This window comes from Marmota marmota, unplaced genomic scaffold (assembly GCF_001458135.2).
Source record: "Marmota marmota marmota unplaced genomic scaffold, marMar, whole genome shotgun sequence".
Classification (NCBI taxonomy): domain Eukaryota; kingdom Metazoa; phylum Chordata; class Mammalia; order Rodentia; family Sciuridae; genus Marmota; species Marmota marmota.
In genome coordinates, this window is record NW_025999998.1 from 21,430,763 (window position 1) to 21,455,338 (window position 24,576).

A 24,576-nucleotide genomic window follows, 5' to 3' on the forward strand; every position below is an offset into this window, starting at 1 on the left:
TGTATATTGGATATCTTCATAACAATGTGTCTTGGCGTTGGTCTACTGTGATTTTGTATGCTCAGTGTCCTGTATGCATCTACGATTTGTATATCCCTTTCCTTTTTTATTTCTGGAAAGTTTTCTGTAATTATTTCATTCAGCAGGTTGCTCATTCCCTTGGTTTGAACCTCTATACCTTCCTCTATCCCGATGACTCTTAAGTTTGGTTTTTTTATGTTATTCCATATCTCTTGGATGTTTTTCTTGTGATTTTTTTACCAGCCTTTCTGAGTTGGCTAGACTCTTTTCAAGATGATATATTTTGTCTTCATTATCTGACGTTCTGGCTTCTATTTGCTCTGCTCTGTTAGTGGTACTCTCATTTGAGTTTTTAATTTGGTTTATAGTTTCCTTCATTTCTAGAATTATTGTTTGATTTTTTAGATAATCTCTATCTCCTGATAAAGATGCTTATTTTCTTCTTTTATCTGTTTATGTAATTCATTTTAATGTGTTCTTTAAATTTGCTGTGTCATATCCTCTTTGAGGTTCCATTCCATCTGTCTAAGGTAATCCTTGAGTTCTTTATTTGACCATTTTTCTGATGCCTCTAGGTCCTCCTGAATATTTAGGCTGTCCTGCATTGTTTTTAATCCTTTTCTTCCTTGCTTTTTCATGCTGCTCATGTTACTTCTTGTTCTGTTTGACTGTTGAGTTACTGTTTACTCCTATAAATTTATTTGATGCTTGGGAGGAAAGGTATTTGAAGGCAAGGGAATAAGTCACTAAAGGGAATGAGAGTAAGCATGTAGAATTCAAGGAAGGGGGAATAAGGAAATTGAAAAGAAATGAAAAGACAAAAGAAAAAAATAGAAAATATAAAAGTAAAAAAATTAATATTAAAATTTAAAAAATAATTAAAAAATTTAAAAAAGAATTTAAAAAACAAAAAAATGAAAATGAAAAAAAAAAAACCCAAATTAAAAAAAAATAATAGTAATAAATGCAGTCTTAGAGTTTGATTAACTTCTCTTCCAGTAGGTGGAGCTGTTCCCACCGGGCCAAGCTTCTCCTCTCAATACGCGGGAACCAATCACTGTGCAGTAGCTCCTCCTCCCAGACTGGGCGGTCTCCAATCCTGAGTGCCTAAGGCCTTCTCTTGGGTCTAGTCACTTCCCCACTTTTCCTCATGCCAGGCCCCACTCACCAGTGATGCTCACCACAATACTGGCTACATGCCAGGTCTGCTGCTCTCGGGAGCCCTATTTTCATGAACGACTGGGCACACTCTTCCTGTTTGCCATTCCTTCAGACCCTAAGTTTGTAGAGCTTGGGGCTGAGAACCCTCAGCGAATTTTGCTTGCCCTCTGGTAGCCACACCCCAGGTAGCTGGTGCAAGAGCCCTCAGTTGTCAGCACTGGTGGGACCGGTAGCCGGGAGTTCTGGGCCGCAGGTCCCACGCCACTCCTGATTCCCTCAGTCTGGTTATCGTGCTCATGGGAGAGCTGGGAGGGGCCCTTACCAACATGGCAGTGGGCGCAGAGAGATCAAGTCTCTGACCTCTTCAGCTGCGCGGGCATAGGGAGTCGTAAACCATCTAAATGCTGTTTGCTCAGGATCACTAGGAAATGCTGAGCTGACGTGGATCTGAGGCGAACAGTCTGGGCCTCTCAGAACACACACCGAGCCCGGATCGGCTGAATTCAAGCTCCCGTTCGCCTGCTTCTCGCAGACAAACTGCTGTGACTCAGCGCTAAATGATTCCGCTGAAACAACTGGTCGGCCCTTCTGAACCTACGGAGGTTAATGCCAACCGAGCCTTCATAGGCAGTGGCCACAGGATTGAAATGCGGCTTGGGAGAGCCAGTCAGGACCCACACGCTGCATTGGTCACCCGGCAAAGGGAAGGAACTGTCGCCATTTGCATGGGATACCACCATGGCAGAGAACTGAGGTCACCAGAATGTGGCGGAGGAGATAACTCCATTGAAACCAGCGGAGACAGGTGTGTAACCCCCTAGCCTTCCCTCTCCACACAGTGGGGAAACCTTAAGGGCCCCTCCCAAAGAATTTTTTAATTTAACTCTAATGACTATGTTATCTAAGAGTTGTATGGGTGGGCTTCCTCTGATAATGGGACATCACAAAATTCTCAAGTCTTTTCCCTTGTTTGCTGTCTCTAATTCATTATTTTCTTCTCTGAAATAAAATATTAATGAATTACAGTATATTAAAGAAAAATGCACAAGTCATATTGTATACAATTCAATAAATTTTTAGAAAGTGAACACATTCCGATAAGTACACTCAGATCACAAAACAGAACATTACAAAATTGTAATGTTCTTGCCCCACTCCCAACATCCCGTAGTCACTTTCTACACCAGCTCCCATCAGGGTAATCACTATTAGGCCATAATCTAATAGTCTTGTCTATTTTTGAATTTTATTGTCTTTAGTCTCTACAGTCTTTAAATCTTGTCTGTTTTTTTCTTCCTTTTTCATATATGTTTGTGAAATATATCCACGTTTTATGTATTTGTAGTCTAGTCATTATTTTTACTGTAAAATTTCCATGATTTATCTACTCTTCCATTTTAGGTTGTTTGGTTATCTTTAATTTCTACTAGGAAAAGTGGTACTCTTATGAAAAATTTTTAACATAAATTTTACTGAATGTATCCAGGCATTGTTGTAATATTTATACTGAGGAATGGGTTATTGGAAGTGCATAGGTTTATCTTTGATTATGTATTGCCAAACAACTTTGCAAAATATTGTTCCCAGTTGTACCATCAGGAACAATGTATGTGAATTCTGGGTGTTTCATATCTTTGCTAATATTTAATATAATATCAATTATTTTAACCTCAGACAATCTGGAGATTGAGTAATGATATCTTAATGCTTTTTAAATCTCATTTTCTTGATGGTTGATGAGTCTGAGCCCTTTTCATACAACTTCTGGCCATTTAGAAACCCCCTTTGTGAAATGCCTGTTCAATCTTTTGATCACTTTTACTTTTTGTTTCTTTTTCCGATGATTTTATATGTTGGCTTTAATCAGGTGTTGTGATTATCTCTCTTTCAAATAACTTCTTCCATACTGTACCTTGCTTTTTGTTTCCTTGATGGCTCTTTATTTTAATGCAGCACAGTTTATTTTGCCTTTTATGTTAAATATGGGAGTAATTATTTTCTACCTCAAGGTCAAGAAAATGGTCTCCTTTGGTATCTTCTAGGAACTAATATGTTATCTTTCATATTCAGATCTTTTGTTTCATCTAGACTTAATTTTATATAATGAGGTAGAGGGTCAAGATTCCTTTCTTTCCCTAGTGGAGATACAGTTTTCCTAGAATCCTTCATTTCAAAGAAAAACTTTCTCCCATTCTCCTGAGTGCTGCTTTTTATAAATCAAATGCTAATATCTGTTTGAGTATGTCACTAAAACTCTGTATTTTGTTCCATTGATCTGAAGTCTATTTTGTATTCAAACTTTAATCTGTTAATTATAATAGCTGTATAATAAGTCTTGTTATCAAGTAATGCAAGTTTTACAACTTTTAAAATCAGTTTTCAAGATTGCCTTGTCTGTTTTTGACCTTTATGTCTCCATACACCTTTAAAATTTGCTATGACTTTTATCTAATGCCCATATCACCATTACCACTATCAATAAGAAAAACCTGATTGAAATTCTGATTAGAATTGTATTGAATTATATGAATGATTTGTGGAAAATTAACATCTTCAAATATCTAGTCTCCTAATCCATGAAGAAAGTATATACTTCCATCTATCAGGTCTTTAATATATGTTATTAAGGATTTGTATGTCTTTGCATGGATATATTGCCCATTAATTTTCATAGTTTTATTTATTTATAGGTATTAAAGCATTTAGGATTCTATTATGACTGGTATCTTTAAAATTTTTACTTCTAATTTTTTCTGGTATAGAGATCTATAATTGATTTTTTCCTATATTGGCTTTTCTTTCTGTAAACTTGCAAAATTCTTTTAAAATCTATTAGTTTTTTGTTTGTAATTTTTTTCTTTGTACAAATTTTGTCATCAATAACTAATATAATTTTCCCCAATGATTATGACTTTTACTTCTCTTTAAATTATGGCCCCTTCTTGCTTCTAACAGAATAGAAATAAGGTAGGATAGTAGTAAACATTTTATTGTTTCTTATTTTGGAATAAAACTTTTATTATTTTAACCATAAGTTTTTGCCACAAGATTTTTATGTAGATATTCCTTATTATAGTAAGAAAGTTCTCTTATTTTTGTAATTTTGTAATGAAAATTTTAAATGCACTTTGATGTTGAAATATGCCAAATGAATTTTCTGCCTTCTCACAAAAGAAAACATAGGGAATAAACTCTTTGATATTGGCCTTGACAATTATTTGTTGAATATCACACCTTTGAAAGCTCAGGCAACAAAAGCAAAATGCACAAATGGTATTATATCAAACTAAAAATCTCTACAGCAAAGGCAACAATCAATAAAATGAAAAGGCACTTATTGGGCTGGGGATGTGGCTCAAGTGGTAGTGCGCTCGCCTGGCATGCGTGCGGCCCAAGTTCGATCCTCAGCACCACATACAAACAAAGATGTTGTGTCCACCGAAATCTAAAGAATAAATACTAAAAAAATTCTCTCTCTCTCCCTCTCTCTCTCTCTCACTCTCTCTAAAAGAAAAAAAAAGAAAAGAAAAGGCACTTATTGAGAGAAAATATTTGCAAACAACATATTTGATACATCCTTAATATACAAAATTTATCAAGAATGATTACTTCTCAATAGCAGAAAAATAAATAACAAAATTGAAAAATGAGGAAACACTCGATAGCCATTTTTCATAAAAATACATAGAACTTACCAACATATATGTGAAATTTGCTCACCATATTTAATTATCAGGGAAATGCAAATTAAAACCACAATGAGATACCACCTCACATCTGTCAGGATGGCTATTATAAAAAAGACAAGAGATAACAAGTGTTGATTATGGTCTAGAGAAAAGGGACCCCTTATACCTGTTGGTGAGAATGTAAATTAGTGCCGTTATTGTAGAAAAGATAATAGAAATTGCTCAACATTGAAAACAGAATTACATTATGACCTAGCATTCTTTGGGTCATAGGAATGCCTGAAAGAATTGAACTTGGTACCTCACAGAAATGTTTGCCCCCTAGGTTCACTGTAGCATTGTTCAAATAGATAAAACATGGAAACAACCTAAGAGTTTTTCAATGCATGAATGGATACAGAAATTATATCTATCTATCTATCTATCTATCTATATATATATCTATATCTATATCTATCTATCTATATATATATATATATATATATATATATATGAGAGAGAGAGAGAGAGAGAGAGAGAGAGAGATGGGTGGAAAGAAAGAAAAGGAGGGAGGAGAGAATGGGATATTATTCATCTTTATAAAAGGAGATGTTGCTATTTCAATAACACTAATGAACTTAGAGGACATTCTTAAATGAAATAAATCAGACACAGAAAGAAAAATACTGCAGATGTCACTTATAAGGAATTTAAAAACTGTTGAACCCCTAAAAGTTGAGTGTGGGAAAGTGGTTACCAGAAGTGGGGAAGGGGAAGAAATGGGAATATGAGGTCAGAGGGTACACATTAGCAGTTATGTAAGATGACTACATCTAGATATCTAATGTACATCATGGGGATTATAATGAATAATATTGTCTTTTATACTAGAAGTGTGATCAGACAGTATGTTTTAGGTGTTTGTCACAAACAGAAGAAGGAAACAATGTAAGGTGATGAATGTAATTGACTGTCATAATCATTTTACTATATATATTTATATAAAAACATTATGTTGTGCATCTTAAATATACAGAATTTAAAAAGGCAAGACTTGTAGAACATTGTCTCACTTCAGTGAGAGTCTGCAGATTTTATTTTTTAGATTCAATGCCTACCACCAAAAGTGGCATATAATTTTAGTGACTTTTATGTTTTTTCAGAATACACATATCATTGGAAGCAGAAGTATTATCTACCATTTTTTAAATTTTGTTTTGCTTTTCTCTAAATTCTTTAGTTTTCCTCATCTTCCCTTGCTTTTTCTGTAAAAAAAAGACCCACCTTCATTATCACAGATTGACTTTTTTTTTGAGAGAGAGAGAGAGAGAATGATTTTTTTTTTTTTGTAGATAGACACAACACAATGCCTTTATTTTTATGTGGTGCTGAGAATCGAACCCAGGTCGAGCCTGTGCTAGGTGAGCGCTCTACCGCTGAGTCACAATCCCTGCCCCCAGATTGACTATTTTGAGAAAAAATAATAGATAGTCTAATAGGTTAATTTTGAAGGGAATTAATTTTACTTTGAACAAAAACACAAATTGATCATAGAAAAAGGATCCAAGAGAATCTTTTTATTTCCAAATAAAGAGTAGTATCTTACCATTTTTGCCGTGAGAAACTAATGAAATGTGGAGCAGAACACTCTTTATAACATTATCATTACTGGATAACAAGTACATATAAATTTCCTATCCTACCTATGCCACCAATTCTCAAATATTCAGTAAGAATATGGAGTTACAGAAGGAGGGACTTAGAAATAATAACTGTAAATACTGAAAGGATGAATCTATAAATAAAGACAATTTTCTCTTAATATGTTTGAAATATTTTGTGCATGAAGAACTTCTAAAATAACACTTGAAAGCTGAACAAAATACTTCCTGATAAAGAAATTTAGTAAAATTGGTCTGATAATTTTTTCTGTCTCTATTATGTGATTTTTATAGTCACAGAAATTTATCTTTATCTCAACTTCAAAGATTTTATTTATTTTTAATTGAAAAATAGTAATTGTGTATACTTATAGGGTACAATGTGATATTTTAATTTAGGTATATATTATAAAATGATTCAGTTTAGGTACTTAAGATATATCCATTTGCACACCAATATGTCATTTTTTTGTGTAAAAACTGTTAGCAGTTTTTAAATATATAATACATTACTAACTGTAGTCACCATAAGTGCAATAGATTACTAGAATTTATTCCCCCAATCTGAAACTTTGTACCTTTGATTAATGTCTTCCCTGTCTTCATTCCTCCTTCTCCCCCATTCTTTTGCAACCAACCTTTGAAATCTCTGTTTCTGGGAAGACCTTCTTATTTTTTATTATGGGACTCATGTCCTTTTTGAAGCTAAAACCAAGGTATGTAACAAAACAGATGAAATTGAAACAACCCCCGAAAACCCTGAGAACATGACTAAAATGTCTATAGAAGGTGATGTTATATTTCTCTCTACTTCTGGAGTAAACTTCTTCATATCTGACAATCGTATTTGACTAATGCATTGTTTTCACAGTGCATTAGTGGAAATTAAATGGTAGATTCAGTCATTTCATACATCAAAAAGAAAAATCAGTCAACACAACTGTCTGACTGAAATGAATGAAGAAAACAATTCAATGCAAACAATTGTCCCAGTAGAGTTCTATAAATACAGTCGTGGTGTCATGTGCAGAATTAATCTTTCTCTGCTCTTAACTGGAGAACATTCTGCCAGCCAATTCAGCCACTCAAATAATCCTGAATTTTAATATTCCAGTTTCATTTACTCTAAGTTAATGGTGGCTGCCCTTCCTTCTCCTTCATCTGTCAATCAATGGAGAATGTCAAAGCAGGAGAATAGTAATATTGGTATATTGTAATGTACTGCCCTAAATTCTATAGCTTTGGAATTCTCAGACTAACTCAATGATGATCTTAAAGCATCTGGTGCAGAAAAAATATGTGAATTGAATCACAGAATGTGGGCAGTCCTTCCAGCATTAACATCCCATATATTTAGCTGTACTATATCATAAAATACTTCAAAGGAACATTTTTAAGTGGTCAAGAGAAAATGGCTGCAAAGCAGGCACTCTGAATACAAACACTGTCATATATGATTGACTTTAGCATTGATTCATCTTTTATTTGTAAACTGAGATGATAGATTCTGTTGGGGAAGTCTGATTCCCTTGATTATTTTTATGCTCTAATTTTAAAACAAGATTGTCTTTAAAATGATTTAAGGGTTATTTAATGCTGTAAGTTTTGTTTGTATTTTTAAATTGCCAATTTGCTAGTATAAATTTGTATGTTTAAATACTTAACAATAGTATATGGCCAGCACATGAAAAGTAAGGAAAATTGATGGATTTCTGTTTTAAGAGAACTCTGCTTGTGCATATAAGCAATGGAACATGTTATTTATGAAATAATATGTCAGGAAGAAAAAGTTGTTTTTTGATATAATTTATGATAACAAATAGGACTCTTAAAATATATGAAGAAAATCTGCATAAAAGTGAAGTTAAATTAGACAGGATAAAATCAAGTCTTGGCTAATAGTATACATTTTGTGATGCAAAAAGAGCACATAGCAAGAAAGTATCACTAATAATATTGATTTTTTTCATCAAGCTATTTTGTGGAATGCAGGGATTACACATGGATAGTACAAGCATTTGGCAAAGACCGCTCTATTTAAAACCGAGAAATAAATATAGTTTCTAATCAACATTACTTTGAAATACACTGCTACCATATCTAGTATTTTTCCTATACAGTATTTTCCACATGGTATAATTACCCCCAACTCCAACCTTTCTCTGTCTGTCTCCATATACCTTAATATCTGTTAGGGATTGGTTTCATTATATTGTATGGATACCAAAATATGCAGATGTTCAATTCCTTATGTAAAATAATGTAGTATTTTCATATAACATATGCTCCCATGTACTTTAAATCATCTCTAGATTACTTATACTACCTAATATACTGAAAATGCTATCAAAGTAGTTATACAATACTGCTCAGGGAATAATTACAAGAAAATAAGTCTGTACATGTTCAATAGAGATACATTTTTTTTCAAATATTTTCTATCCACTGTTTGAATCTAGGTAATGGAGGGCCAGCTGCCATGTATATATTTATAAATAAACTTCAATTTAACTACAAACAATCAAATATACAGTATCAGCCAATAGTGGGAAACTGTTTTGCAGAAGAAATCTGGGGATTCTATTCTATCAGAAAATGTAGGGAGGGACTTAGTCCTCAGTTGTAGAGATCACTTGCAAAAACTGTAATTACATTAGAATGGTCCCTTCAGTGGTAGGAGGTATTCCAGAACAAATTATAATTTGGAATCCATTTTCCATGGGTACTGTTCATTTTGGAATTCAACTATAGTCTGGGTACCATGTTGTATCAATCTTCCTCTTTTTATTCTTCAGTGACCTCACACAATCTTAGGATCAGATCACCTTCATTGGGCTCTTTATACTCATAGTTTCAACTCATTGGTGTCACTAAATGTTTAACAACTAGCTCACTAGAAAGATAAAACCACAATTGTTGTCTTGTAGAGAGTGAAGAATGAGAACGCATGGTGCTGACTATACCCCTGTAGGGAAGTGAGTACGGGAGGTAGCACCATAGGGAGATGGGCTTCCTATGATTTTATGAATATATAGCAATAAAAATAAAACTAATTGATTAGTAGGCCATTTTGCTTCCTAAAATTTTATCAAAAATTACCTGCTATGAAAAAAATGTTCCTGCCCCCTCCAACTATTTCAGGATGACATTGGTGGCTATGTATAGTACTCCCTAATTAATGTAAATCAAATCTCTCATAAGACACAGCTGCCTTTTGACTTTTTGTCAAGACACAATAATCTGGGCTTCCTCTGTTCATGCTCCTCTGTCCCAATTCTTTCTCAATTTTATAGAGCTTGGGAATCACCTTCAGAGTTAGTTCTTTTGTCTCTGTGGTGTTACATTAAACCTGGCCTATAGCTGAGTTGCTTAGGTCTGCATAACATGGACTTAATGTGGCAACTGCTTTGGTTCCACATGTGGTCCTTCTGTTCTGTGGAACATACTATATACTAGGATGGCTCAGTCAAAGCTATTTTGTAAAATAGCCAGTAAGCTGTGTCTGATGTGATACTCCCTATGATAAGGATATTATTGCCTAATTTATTTCCCATTTCTTAAGAACTGTCAGTCATCTTGAAAGCCTGCTTCTATCATCTGTCCATAGTGTTCAGTTGCCCTATAAGCCCTTGTATGTCTTGATCCTTATTGTGGAATTGTTTCATCTTCTTTTCTTAAGAAGTTCTTATGGTTCTATTTTTTTAAGTGAATGCAACAAGACACTTGGGAAGAGAAGGGTATTGTGTATATAATAAAACTTAACTGCCTGTGATATTTAATTATGTGTGTCAACTTGACTATGAACCTTGATAGTTACTCAAACATTACTCTGGGTGTTTCATCTAATTAGTTGAATGCTTAAATTGGACAAATAGGCTAACTCTTCCTACTCCAAGTAAGAGGAAATTTTCCTGCTTTATTGACTTTCAAAAACAAGACACCAGTTTTTTTTCTGTGTCTCAAGCCTGTTGTCCTTAGACTGAAATAGCACCTCCAGCCTACCTGATTCTAAGGTGTTTGGTCTCTGACTGGAACTAAACCATTGGTTCTCCTTGCTCTTCAGCTTGCCAACTCATCTTTTAGATCTTAGTACTTCTTTCTGCCTTTATAATCATATGAGCAATTTCCTTACAATAGATCTCTTTCTCTGTATCTTCTTTGTGTTTCTCTGAGAACCCCAACTAATACACTGCCTAGTTTAATTAATTATAACACTGTTGACCTCAGCACCTTACTACTGCACATAGTATACATACTTTTAAAATTAAGCATAATTTTGTTATTGAGTATATCTGAAAAAATGGAAGTCTGTTTTCTTTATATGTAGAAGTTTTTCATGAGAATCAGAGATTCCAATGATTCTTTTTTTTTTTATTGATACCAGGGATTGATCTCAGGGCCACTCAGCCACTGAGCCACATCCTCAGCCCTTTTTTTTGTATTTTATTTAAAGACAGGGTCTCACTGAGTTGCTTAGTGCCTCATCATTGTCAAGGCTGACTTGAACTTGTGATCCTCAAGCCTCAGCCTCCCGAGCCACTGGGATTACAGGGTGCGCCACCACACCTGGTTTCCAGTGATTCTTTTTATTTTTATTTTTTTTTTAGTTGTAGATGGATACAATACCTTTAGTTTATTTGTTTTTATGTGGTGCCGGGGATTGAACCCAGTGCCTCATGCATGCTAGGCAAGCGCTCTACCACTGAGCCACAACCCCAGCCCTCCAATGATTCTTTTAGTGAGCTGATTTCATAAAATATTTTCAACATTGGGAGTGATGAAGAATATTTTAAAATTAGTTTCTAATTGCATAATCATAATCTTTCATATTTAATCAATCATAGTTTTTGTGTTTGGTGAATTAAATCCCTCTTAACGAAGCCTAAGTAGTTATTTATGTATATCATACAAAATTGTAGGCAAGAAATTTGCTAAGATTTCTTTAAGATACTTTTGAATTTCCAAAATATTGCATAAGATTCCATTTACTTTGAAAAAGGATTAGTTTGCGTAAGTAAGGAATCAAAATTCTGAAGGAAAATTTATTAAACAAAAATGTTAGATTTCCCAAAAGCTAGCCTGGGCTGTACCAATAACTACTTTATTATATGTGGGGTTTTATGTGTGGGTATCAATTTATTCATGTGAAATTGCTATTGTTAGTTATATTATACCCATGTTTTTAGTATTTTACCCCTCACATGCAACAGTGTTTGAGATAATTGGATATTTTCTTGGCATTTCTCACTCACCTTATATCATCCTATTAAGCCATGTGTTTCTCAGCTTACTTCAGGTGTCCAGAGACCACAAACTGACTCACTTTCCCAACCAAAAATGTCTGGGAGAAAAGAAAATATAATACTCATTTGTCGTAAGTATGAATAATCTGAAATAACTTCAGATGCCATTGAATCTCTGGGTTGATATTTGTTATGCATTTTTAAAAGGATTATATTTTTAGCAAAATGAAATGAAACTTGAAATTTTGATGAAGAATAGGTTTCTGGGACATTTAAAGAATTTTAGAGTGATTGTCTTTTTGGCTTACCTATAATATTGAGAGAAGGGTCTACAGGGTTACAGATAAAGACTCAACAAGAGGTTGAGAGTTACTAGTTCCCATACTATATTTTTAATCTGTTATGTGCTATTTGATAAGTGTACAGTGGTTAATGAAGATGATGATATCAAGACCCTAATGGGGGCCTACTCTTTCTCGAGCTTACTTTTGACTATGAAGTCTATATATACCCTTATTAGTGAAATTGTGAAGGACTGCTGCCTACAATGCCCTATGTTAACATTCATGTATTGTCACTTAAGCAGACATTGAAAGACTATTTTAACCTGCATGAAAAACAAGAATTCTTCACATCCCATTTCCACCCTGAACTCTCTCTTCACTCTTTATGTGTCCATCCTGTTTTTTGCCTTGAAGAAAAATGGAAGTAAAAAAATAAAAACAAGAATACTAAAATAAATGGAAAAGAAATATCAATGTATTTTGATACTAAATTCTTGAAATTGTATATGTAGTTGATACAAAATTTAATTGAAAATAGTGCAACAAAAGTTGATCATTTAAATATCAACTACTAACATTTATTTGACCCAAATATCTAGAGCCAAATATTGGACATTATTAACAATGTCCGAATGTAAAATCAAATGTAAATACAAAGACTAGATAAAATTCTTATATAGAATTTCTTTAGCTTCCTAAATTAACTCGCCAAAATTCAAATACTATCCCTTATAAAATTGGAAATGAAAGCTTTACTTTTTAATAGGAAACCTGTATTTCATTGTAAAAATAGAACACCTCATTCCTGACTTATATGTACTTTCAGAAGCAGTAGTTTTTGGAGTGCAAAATATTTAGCATAAAGATATTGAGTCTTGAAAATTTATTTCAGGCATGAGAAACCTACATATATATAATGTTTATACATTAAAATAAAATAACCACTTCTTAGATGTGTGTGTATATAAAATATACATGTAAATATATATATGAATACACACATATATGATAAAAACTATTCAAAGTGAAACCTTGCACCTTATGTTTGATAATGCATACAACTTGTGGTGATTACAAATGTAATTATAGCTTCTAGTAGTAGTTGGGTCATCTATCAGAGCAGAGTAACCAATTTAAGCATTAAAATAGCATGTTATATTTATCAAATCTTGCTTTAAGCTTGACTATTGGGATACTCTATAAACAAATGTCATTGTAGCTTTACTTTATGAAATTTTTCCTGCTTTTATAACAAGTACATTTCAGTCTAGTAACACTGAGCTCCAAGTTTAAGTTCCAATTTTGTGATTTGGGATAAATCATATATCTTCTGTAAACCTTCTATTATAAAAGTAAAGCTTTCATTTCTAAAATTGTAAAGGATAATATTTAACAATGAGTTTGGGTAAATTAAACTTATAAAGGGTTAAGTCTGACATAAGAATTTTCTTTAAAGTATTTACATTTGATAGCAAATTTAGAAAGTATATCATGATCCCAGGTTTCAGTGCTGGGTGCTTTCTACTATACCAAGTTGTCTTTTACTTTAAAGATCATAAAGATTGGAGAGTTCAATTCAGATGGATATGAGCTGACACCTAGGCATTAAGACTTGGACATAACTAACATTTGTTCATGAATGTAAGCTCTCTCACAGAATTGGTGAACAAATCCCTGGCATTCAGATTGAGCTAAAGTCAACTGCTCAGATGATATGTTACAGAGAGTTATATGTATTTGTAGCTCAAATGATTTCTATGTTTCTATGAATTTTGGTGTGAAGTGCTCAACTGGCAGAGCCTCAAAAATTGATCTGTGGTTTGTGGAGAAGAATAAAAGGGCAATGTAGCAGACATTGCTAATAGATCCATAAAGTTTCATACTTTCCTTAGGTTGTTCACAGCTAGGTGTGGTCATGTGGCTAACTACCTCTTCTCTAAAATTCTAAGTGAGAATGATATGTGCCTCTTTTGGAACAAATCATTTAAGAAATAGGTATCCCTTCTCTACATTCTCTTTTCTTATATACAGAATAAAGATACAGGTAAGGACAGGGTCATTAAGCCACAATTCCAATTAGACTTTTCATGAATCAGAAACAATATCTATCATGTGAGGCCATATAACTACAAAAGGTTGGTGATATTGTAAAATATTATTTAATCTTCTCAGTACAGAATTTGACTTTTTGCTGAGATAACTTCTAAGATGTTTAAAGGACAGTGAAAAATAATGTCACAGATTTGTTTCTGGTCTCTCAGTTTATAGTATTCTCATTTGTGTTTTACAAATCCTTATGAATTAGTTGCCATGTAGTGGGGGGGCAAATTCATAAGCAGCTTATCAGGAAAAGAGGCATGAAGAGCTTCTCTTTGGACACACTGCTGATAAGTGTCAATGGAGAGTGGAGATTTCTGATTCAGGCCCACATTTTCTAATGCTATTCTGCTTTATAAAGCCTATAATTAGTAGCTCCAATGTATCCACGATGGATTCAGAAGCAATCATAAGATCCAGCTGCATTTTTCCTTCAGTGATTTTATTGAAGAATATTATATGTGCAGCTAAGTACATATATCATAAATTCTGGCTTCAAATATTTTACAAAAGAAGTATATCAATGCAACTAGCAGCCTGTTCCTAGGATTCCTAACATTGCTTCTAGACTCCTAGTTACTAATCTCCCTCAAGGATAATATTTTATCTCTTCTAATTTTTAATCTTTATGTTTCTTTGTGTATGGCTTTTGATATTGTTAAATATTGCATTTAAGAAACTTATCTGCATGATTGTGTGTAGTTGAAAAATAAATTGCAACATTTTCATCTTGTAATATTTAAAACAATCTATTGGGCTTGGGGATTTAGCTCAGTGGCAAAGTATTTGCCTAGCACATGGAAGGCTCTGGGTTTGATTGTCAACCCTGAAAAAAAATAAAAAGCTATTCATCCATGCTACTGCTCATGGACATTTGGGTAATTTTCAGTTTGGGTCTATTTGGGAATAATAAGTGGCAATTTGAGTCCCCATTTTACCAAATGGGCACACAAACCAAAGGGCACAGAAATAAGACCTAAGATAAAGTGTCTCATGTTCTTTATCTGCTCTTATATCTCAATTTTGTACATTTCAGTAGTTCTACTCTTAAAGGAAGGGAGGTTATCTAAGGGCATTTGGATCAATCTTCTGTCTACTTTGTTATATATAGGTTTCTATTTTAGAACTTGACTTGGGTACTCTAAATGGGTCTTTTTTAATGTGAAACATAGGAAGGATAATTTTAAATTCCCATCCTACAGAAAATGTACAGAAATTACCAGACATTTCAAAGACTGAAAATATCAGCTTAATATAGACCAAAAAAAAAAAAAAAGCATTGCCCTTTGATTTTGGGAAAGTAGATTTCAATTTCTATCTCAAGAACTTTGTTTAAATAGTTTCTTCAAAACTCAGCTTTGTGATCTGCATGCTGTTATATTGCTGCCTGAAAAATGACTTATCATGCAAATATTTATATGTAGAAACCTTTGAGATTCTTGTAAAATTATACAAATATTCGTCATTATTAGTAACAAATTTGCAAAGAATGTGGGTATTAAGGTTAAATATACATGACAGATAAAACAAGTCCAAGGTTAAGATTATTTGGATTCTTCCTGTTTAATTTCCTTTTCTTTTTTAAGTATACTTTTAAGTCTACTTTCCTCTGCTTGGACAACAAGAGAATGAAAGAGGCATAGAGGAGAGGCAGCTCTCCAGGAAACATTAAGCTTGAAATTCTTGCAGAGAACTAGACAGGCTCCCTGCAGAGCAAGATGCTATGGTTATTGACATCCATTTCTCCTTTCTCTTGGGACTCATAAACCAGCTAGATGTTCTCCAGTTTCCACCCTGGACATTAAAGGGCCTTGGTGCATTGTTGGCATGTGATTGTGCCCTCCCCAAGGGACCTGCAATTTCAGACTTTCACTCCTATTCTCCTTGCTCCAGCTGAAGTACCCTGCAATCACAGGCAAATTTATAGGTCAAAGAGGTGAAAATTGGTTGTCTTTAAGTTTCTGATTTTTAAATATATTTTGTAGAAATTGTTTCAAATAAAAAATAGGTTGGGATTGGGAAAATGGGAGCTGCAACCTTGCATTAATATTCACAATTCGCAACTGCATACTTATTTTTAGTTTCTGGATTAATGTAGAACTGACTTGGCTCCTGTCTCTGTCAATAAGAAAGGATAATAAAATGGATGAATGCAAACCAATGAATTTACAAGCCGAATGATAAGTGTGATTTTTTTTTTCAAATAAAAAAAGTGATGTTCATCTGGGAGCAAACTAACTTTTTAAAGACATTATCAGTTCAGTTGCTAGAGTTTGTTTTAAATCTACCATACACTGAGGTGTGAAACTTACATTTGATTCAGTAAATCTTTTCGACTGTTATTTTAAAGGACTGAAATGTGCTTTTATAGCAAAATTGTCTCAAATAAAAAAATACATTTTTACAATCTCACTCTGTCATAAACTTTCATGTCAGGGTTGGGCTCTACAATACATGCAGACAATGGATTGTACAGGAATAGGAAGGGGGCTTGTATAATAACTTGTTTTACCTTTCATTAGAGAGAGAGTGAGAAAGAGAGATCATTCACGTGATAAAAGATACTTAATATTACATAGTTGGTCAATAATGGCCTGTGAGCATATCTTGAGACATTAGAATACTGATTGTCGGTTCCAAATAGCTTTATTTGATATCTGTTATGTCATATGGGTAAGCATTTCTATAAAATATGTTATAAAATTTATAATTTATATAATTCTTATGCTAACATGCAAAAAATTAGACTTTCTGGAAAATGTTTTAAAGAAATACTATTGTAATTAACTAAATTGTAGTTTTCTCACTGTTATAGGTAATGCTATCTCAGGTTTGAAAGCAATTAAACAGGATCTATTTGCATAAATGTATTATATACTTCCATGGGTGTGTCACAGTGTAGGGGATGCAGGTTTGAAATGAGATCATACCACAAATATTTATTAACAATTTAAATATTTAATAGATTATTCAAAATGTATGTCAATAGGTATTAATGATCGAGAACAAATTGGAAGACAAATTTTGTTTTAGTGAACATTTCATTTTAGAATATAGTAGTGTGTCTATTTCCTACCTTAGAAATTTGGATATTCTAGAAAGGCGTTTAAAATAATAATCAGACTATAAAAAATATATGACATTGTGAATTGAGCTGCTATAAACATTGGTGTGGCTGCATTACTAAAGTGTGCTGATTTTAAGTCTTTTGAGTATAAACCTTAGAGTGGTATATCTGGGTCAAATGGTAGTTCCATTGCAAGTTTTCTGGGGAATCTCCATACTGCTTTCCATAGTGGTTTACCAATTTGTAGTCCCACCACAGTGCATAAGTATACCTTTTTGCCCACACCCTTGCCAAAATTTATTGTTACTTGTATTTTTGATAATTGCGATTCTGACTAGAGTAAGATGAAATAGTAGTGCAGTTTTAATTTGCATTTCTCTAATTGCTAGAGATGTTGAACATTTTTTTTTATCGATTTGTTGACCAGTCATATATTTTTCTTGTGAAGTGCCTGTTCAGTTCCTTTGCCCATTTATTGATTGGATGATGATGATGATGATGATGATGATGATGATGATGATGATGATGATTTTGGTATTACATTGTTAGAGTTCTTTGTACATCCTGCAGATTAATGCTCTGAGGTGAGGTTGGCGACAAAGATTTTCTCTCATTCTGTAGGCTTGCTTTTTCATGTTCTTGATTATTTCCTTTGCTGTGAAGAAGCTTTTCTAGTTTCATAGCCCCCTATTTATTGTTTCTTGATTTTCTTATGCTTTAGAAGTCTTGTTGAGGAATTCAGTTCCTAAGTCAACATGATGGAGAGGTGGGCCCATATTTTATTCTAGTAGGTGCAGGGTCTCTGGTCTAATACCTAGGTCCTTGACCCACTTTGAGTTGAGTTTTATGCATGGAGAGAGAGGGTGGTTTAATTTCATTTTGCTGCATATAGAGTTCCAGTTTTCCCAGTACCATTTGTTGAAGGGGCTATGTTATCTCCAATGCATGTTTATGGCACATTTGTTTGATATGAGAAAACTGCGTTTATGTGGGTTTATTTCTGTGTCTTTTATTTTGTACCATTGGTCTTTATGTCTGTTTTGGTGTCAATACCATGCTGTTTTTTGTTACCTTAGATCTGTAGTATAATTTAAGGTCTGGTATTGTTATGCCTCCTGTGTTACTTTTCTTACCAACAATTTCTTTGGCTATGCTGGGCTTCTTATTTTTCCAAATGAATTTTATTACTGCTTTTTATATTTCTATGAAGAATGTCATTGGGACTTTAATAGAAATTGCATTAAATTTGTTTAGCACTTTTGGTAGTATGGCTATTTTGACAGTATTAATTCTGCCTATCCAAGAACATCTGAGATCTTTCCATCTTGTAAAGTCTTCTTCAATTTATTTCTTTAGTGTTCTGTAGTTTTCATTGTATAGGTCTTTCATGTCTTGTTAGATTGATTCTCAAGTTTTTTTTTTTGAGGCTGTTGTGAATGGGATAATTTTCCTAATTTCTCTTTGAGTTGATTCTTCATTTGTGTTGTTTATGTGTTTACCCATCTAACACTACAATCTGAGGCAGTAGAAATTCTACTTTGTGGACTTATAGTATCCTTGAAGATTTACAGTACTTCATCATTTAGTAGGAGACATATAATTACAATAACCAACACAAACAATATATAGCATCAAACCAAATAGCTCTTGTTATGACATCTACAATATTAATTGTCACAATAAACAGAAATGATATTATCAGTTATTGCCTGTATTAAAAACAGTAAGTTTGTAAAGGGGCTTACAATTTCAAGTGGTAAATAGGGAGGGAACAGAAGTTATATATGGTACAATGATTATGAGGGAGGAGGAGAGAAGGCAGAAGTAAAAAAAAATAATACTGAGATTCTATATCATTCCAGTGAGAATGGCAATTATAAAAATACAAGTGACAATAAATGTTGGTGAAGACAAGGGAAAGAAGGTACACTCATACATTGCTGGTGAGACTGCAAATTGGTTCAACCACTTTGGAAAGTAGTATGGAGATTCCTCATAAACTTGGAATGGAACCATGATTTGACCCAGCTATCCCTCTCCTCATTTTTACCGAAAGGAATTAAAAAGAACATATTAAGGTGATACGGACACATCAATGTTTAGAGCAGCTCAATTCACAATAGCTAAACTATGAAACCAACCTAGGTTTCCTTCAGTAGATGAATGGATAAAGAAAATGTGGTATGTATACACAATGGAATATTACTCAGCCATAAAGAAGAATGAAATTATGGCATTTGCAAGTAAATGGATGGAACTGGATACTATCATGCTAAATCAAACAAGCCAATCCCCCCAAAAAATCAAAGTCTGAATATTCTCTCTGATATGCAGATGCTAACTCAAATTAAGAGGGAGGGAGGAGGAAGAATAGAAGTACTTTGGATTAGATAAAGGGGAGTGAAGGGAAGGGAGGAGAAATGGAAATAGGGAAGATAGGAAAGTAATGTCTGATTCATTCTACTATGTGCATATATGAATACAGGACCAATGTAATTCAACATCATGTACAACCAGAAGAATGAGAAGTTATATTCCACATATGTATGATATGTCAAAATACAGTCTACTATCATGTATAACTAATAAGAACAAATATAAGAAAAAAGTAAAAAATTAAAGGATGAATGAAAGAACAATAGAGATTATCTTTTAGCAGTAGAAAACAGAGAAGGAATACAAATAAATGAGAAATATATATATAAAATTAAGAATAAAAACCTGAAATATACTAATCAAATATCCTTGTCCTGAAAATACTGATCCATGAAAACTAATTGGCTTCAAAAATATTAGAAATGAGAAAAAAATGCACAAATATGTATAAATGTCCATGAATTATCACAATTAAATAGAAGAGAAAAGGAGAAGAAACGATCTTATTGAAAACTTAAACAATTGTTTTTGTCGGAGTTCAAAAGATTCTCAGCTTCCCTTCTCAGCAGGGTTAGGTAGAGTTCTCTGGAGTGTGATGTTTGCTCCACACTCAAGGTGGGGTTGCTGGAGTGAGAGGGGTTATCCCATAGGCTGAACACCTGGAGGCAAGATTTAGGCTTAAAGGGGCTCCAGTTTCTTCACTTGATACCAATTGGTTTGAAGATTTTAATTAGTGCACCATTACAGCCCAGCAATTGCCAGTCCATGCTGGAAGACTGTACCCCAGGCATCTCCTCTGTGTTACACTTGTGCAGTGGAATAGCCAATTTTACATCCATCCCATCAGCTGCACACCCCACATTTCCTGGTCTAGGGTTCATTCTCCAAACTCAGTCTCTCCTGCCCCTGCTCTTTTGAATACTTTACCAGGCACATCTCTCTCAGCTAGTCCTGTAAACAGCCAAATTGGAAGGGGATAGGGAGAGCCAGGTAGTTTTCCATAACAAGTAATGCCCTTTGTAAACCCCTCTCCATGTTTGATTTCCTTCTGATCACTTAGGCATACATTATGTCCTACAGCGTGTGTTTGGCAGGCTTCCTGTATTTTGGGCCAAATTCACATTTCAAGGAATCGACTTCCCCCTCTGCTGGCCTCCATGCTGCAGCTGCAAAATAGTTCCTACCTCTGTCCTCTGCAGACACTCAGGAGAGATGTGGCTTCTTTCTTGCACAAGGATATTGTGCAGCATGCCTTTCAGTTTAGTTGGACAGCATCTTTGATTTCTAAACTGTCCTTACCCAGATACACCTCAGGGTGTATACGCCTCCTAAAAATGTGGGTTCCTTTAATTCCCTTACCTCTCTACTTTTCTTACAGAGGATCACACTTGCTAGTGCCTCTGGCAGTGGCCATGGTGTGGCACTGGGGATTTCTTCCCCGTTTTATTATATCTAACCTCCTACGTTCCTGATCTACTTTGAATATCCAGTATTAAATTCCAGTAAAGTGTCCTCCATTCTTTTTTCCCCACCCACTTTTGTGAAAAGCTGCCCATCTACTTTTTCTTTTTTAATTTTTTAAAATTAGTTATGCATGGCAGTAGAAAGCATTTATGCACTTTGATATATCATATGTAGATGGGATACAACTTCTTATTTTTCTGAGTGTACACGTTGTAGAATCACATTGGTCATGCAATCACATATACACAAAGTAGTAATGTCTGTTTCATTCTACTATCCTTCCTATCCCCAAATCCCCTCTCCTCCCCTCCCTGGACTTCCCTCTACCTAATCTAGTGCCCCTCCCCACGTACCGTGGGTTGGCATTCACATATTAGAGAACACTTTCGGCCTTTGAATTTTGGGGATTGGCTTATTTCGCTTAGTATGGTATTCTCCAACCCCATCCATTTACTGGCAAATGCCATAATTTCATTCTTTTTTAAAGCTAGATAATATTTCATTGAATATACATATACCACATTTTCTCTATCCATTCATCTATTGAAGGATACCTAGGTTCCATAGTTTAGCTACTGTGGATTCAGCTGCTATAAACATTGATGTGGCTGTATTGCTGAAGTATTCTGACTTTAAGTCCTTTGGGTATAAACCCAGGAGTTGGATAGCTGGGTCAAATGGTGATTTCATTTCAAGTTTTCTGAGGAATCTTGCTGAGAGCCCTAGCCTAGTCAGAATGGCCCCTGGCATTTTGCCAGGAGTAATGGTTGAGAGGCAAGCCATTAAGATGATGATAATTAAGTTAAGCTGTGCCAATAGGGCGGCCCCTGCTGCCTCCGGCGCCCGCTACTTTGGTCTCTCATGGGGATTGCTGGAATGTTCCATTGGTTGGTGAAGTTCTGGTGGGGAATTCTGGTTGGTGTGTGGGGTGCCGGAGAGGAGCCACGTGGGTGGCATTTGGGAGAGTTCCTGGGGAGTGTGCGTGGAGTGCTGTTGGAGTTAAGGCAATAAAGTTTCCTGTTTGAACATACAAGTGCTTTGTGGCAGCTTGGTGATTTGTGCCCAGCCAGACTGCAGCATTTGGTGGCCCGTGCGGGGAACGCCTGAAGCTCGGAGGTAAGTGAAATTGCTCACCCCTGAGGGAAGGCAAGAGAATGGGTGACCATTTCAAAAAACAATGTGTTCTTGTTTTGATTTATTTTGTATTTGTTTCAAGCTGCCTGTCCCTAGAAATTTCTAAGGCAAACTGAGAAAAATGGTTGGCTCAAGGTTTGAAGTTGTTCAGCCCTGAGGAAGAGATAAAGATAGACCACAAAAATACATTTCAAGAAAATAGGAAAATTGATACAATGCATTTTTGTTCCATTTTGGTTTCATTCTGTTTCGGTTTTGTTTTTTGTTTATAGAAGAAATATAGGAACAGAAATTAGTAAAAAACAAACTGAAAGAGTGTTAAGTAAACTGTTAGAGGTCCAGACTATGGTAGAAAACATGTTAGATCAAGCAAAAGAGAAGGTCTCTTGAGCTAGTCAGACAGAGGAAGAAAATTTAAAGGAAAAGGGGCTCTCAGGGAAAAAGTTGCAACAGGAGGCTCCTACTAACACCTTTCTATCACCAGAGGGTGTAAGTGTCCAACCAACAGCTCCACCTATGGGGCCCCCAACCCCCCATGATAGATGGGATCCTGAGACAGGAACTCAAAGATTAGCATGCCCTGTACTTGAGCAGGCAGGAGGGCAGCGAATTCACCGTGCTTTAGATTTCAAAACAGTGAAGCAGTTAAAGGAGGCTGTAACAACCTACGGTCCCCAAGCACCCTTCACTGTAAGCATGGTTGAATCCATTACCAACTTGGACATGACACCAGCAGCTTGGGCTAGTATGTGTAAAGCTGTGCTAAATGGAGGGCAATATTTGTTATGGATGGTTGCCAATGAGGAATTTTGCACGGGGACGGCTAGGCAATATGCACCAGCTGGTTATCCTCAGAGAAATCTAGATATGTTGTTAGGAAAAGGACCTTATGAGGATCAGCAGCAACAAATTAGATATGATCCTGCCATATACTCACAAATTGCTGCAAATGCGTTTAGGGCATGGAAGACTTTACCAGGACATATCAGGGCACACACAGAATTGCCTGGAGCCCTTAATTAAACAGCTAGCCTATGACCAAGCAAACAAAGGGTACAGGGAGGTCATTAGACCATGGAAACATGAAGATTTAAACACATATATTAAATTATGTAGAGACATTAATGAACAAGGGTAAGTCTTGGCAGCTGCAGTACAACAGGATTTAGATGCCAGGCCCAAAACATGCTACAGTTGTGAACAAACATGACATTTTAAAAGGAATTGCCCCATAGGAGGAGGGTTTAACAAAACTAGGTATCAAAGGGGTAGAATACTGGGTATTTGCCCACGATGCTGTAGAGGGAAACATTGGGTTAATGAATGCTGTTCTCAAACCACCATTGAAAGTACTCTGTTATCAAAAAATGGACAAGGACCAAGTGTTTACCCATGATATCATGGAGAAAGGCATCAGGCTCCATTGCCAAAAAACGGACAGGGGGGCCCAATGCTCCAGGGCCCACGACCACAAATATATGGGGCACTGGAGGAACCCAGTGACACCATCAGGGTAGTGCCCAGGACACATTGTCCATTAGATCTCTCATCAGACAAACCAGAGGAAGTGCAGGATTGGACATCTGCGCCTCCGACAGAGCAGTACTAACTCCAGAGATGGGAGTTCAAATCATTCCCACAGGGGTAAAAGGGCCTCTTCCCCAAGGAACAGTAGGCTTATTGTTAGGACGCAGTTCTTCTACTCTAAAAGGACTTATGATAAGTCCTGGGGTAATTGATCCCGATTATGAAGGTGAAATAAAAATTATAGCTAGTTCTCCAAAGGGTATATCAGTAATTTCACCAGGAGATAGAATAGCACAGTTATTAACAATACCCAGCCTGCATGATAAATTTTCCAGCCATACTATAGAAAGAGGTTCCAGGGGATTAGGCTCCACAGGTGTAGATTGGGCTATGCTGTCTTTGAATTTAGATATTCAAGGACATGAATTTAATGGGATACTGGATACAGGTGCAGACCTTAGCATCATATCTCCTCAAGAATGGCCAAAACATTGGCCATTACAACAAGCACTCAAACACTTCAAGGCCTAGGAGTAGCAACTAATTCCCATAGAAGTTCAATGGTATTAGATTGGAAGGATCCTGAAGGATGTGAAGGAACTATACAGCCATATGTATTGGATCATCTTCCTATAAATTTATGGGGATGAGATGTTTTAGATCAATTAGGTTTGACATTATCAAATAACATCAATCCAAATGTGCCCACTATTAGGGCTACACAAGGTTTTAGGAAAGAAAAAAGATTAGGAGAACAAGAAAAAGGTATAGCAGCACCAATTCAAATACATCAAGGAATAGATAGACATGGATTGGGTTTTCAGAAGGAGTCACTGAGACAATAAAAATTACTTGGAAATCAGAAAGACCAGT